This window comes from Vombatus ursinus, unplaced genomic scaffold (genome assembly GCF_900497805.2).
Source record: "Vombatus ursinus unplaced genomic scaffold, bare-nosed wombat genome assembly UNPS02006779.1, whole genome shotgun sequence".
In the NCBI taxonomy this organism is placed as follows: domain Eukaryota; kingdom Metazoa; phylum Chordata; class Mammalia; order Diprotodontia; family Vombatidae; genus Vombatus; species Vombatus ursinus.
This window is the reverse complement of record NW_020946557.1, coordinates 10,679,044-10,680,336: the sequence shown is the minus strand read 5'-3', so window position 1 is coordinate 10,680,336 and position 1,293 is coordinate 10,679,044.

The following is a 1,293-nucleotide window of genomic DNA, read 5'->3' as shown; positions in this document are numbered from 1 at the left end:
GTATTCAGTTCTCTATTTTTCCATTTGTTTATCATTATCTTAGACATATGCAAACCTGAGAGATGGACATTGGAATTCCTATTACTATTGTGTTAACTCCCTATGTCTTCTTCAATTGAACTAGTCTTTCTTTTTAGAGTTTAGCTTCTAATGCAATTGGAGCACATAAATTTAATATTAATATTGCTTTTATCAATGCTTCTTTTAAGTATATTGTAGGTTCCTTATCACTTTTTTTCTGTTTTTTTTTTCCTTTTAGCATATTGTAGTTTCCCTATTACTTTTTTTTTGAGTGTTGGTTTGGGTTTACCTGAGAGTATTATTGCAACTCCTGCTTTTGGGGATTCACTTGGTTCATAGTAATTTTTCCAGCCCTTCATTTTTATTCTGTGCATGTCTTTATTTTCAGAATGTGCTTCTTTAAGCAACAGATTGTGGGTATTTGTTTGTCTAACCAATCTGCCATTCTTTTTTTTTTTTATTGCCTTGCTTAAACCATTCACATTTAAGTTATTAGGATTAGGTTTATATACATTTTTCCATTTGTCTCTATTTTTTCCATATTAGGATTTTCCCCCTTCTTCCTCTGCATTTTTATCTATTTTAAGATGACCTTATTGCCACTTACTCTCTTCACCTCACCCTGAAGCTTCCCTAACCTCTCCTGCACATTCCTGTTTGTCAATCTTTTCTTTAATTTGGAGTTTTGCTTATTAATTTCTTTTCCTCTCGATTTTGTCTATTTATTTAATTTTCCCCTCATTTTTTCATATCAATTAAAATAGGTAGAAACAAATTTATTGTCCTTCCACTTCAATATTTTTGTCAATTAGCTTTTTAAATTTTATTTTGTTTGTGTTTTTTCTAAAATCTAATTCTTTCCCTAATTTTTCATCATTTATCTACCCTTTCTGATTATTCTAAACTTTTATTATTTGATACATGACCCTTATGCTTATTTAATGTCTTTTTATACTCTGTGTTCCTCACGAAATTAAAACTCTTGAGGTATCCATTTTGGGTTATTTCTTCTATTTTTTTTTTATTTCCTTGTTAATTTTGCACCTAGTCCCCTTTTACCATTTACCATGTATGTAGTTCAATAGACAAAAAGCTAGGCCAGGGATAAAAAAGAGCTGATTTCAGATCTAACCTCAGCCATTTACTAACTGTGACCTTGGGCAAGTCATTTAACCTCTATCTGCCCTAGTTTCCTCTATTGTAAAATGGAGATCATTATAATAGTGCCTACCTCACAGAGTTGTTATGAAGATCAAATGAGATGTTCTAAAG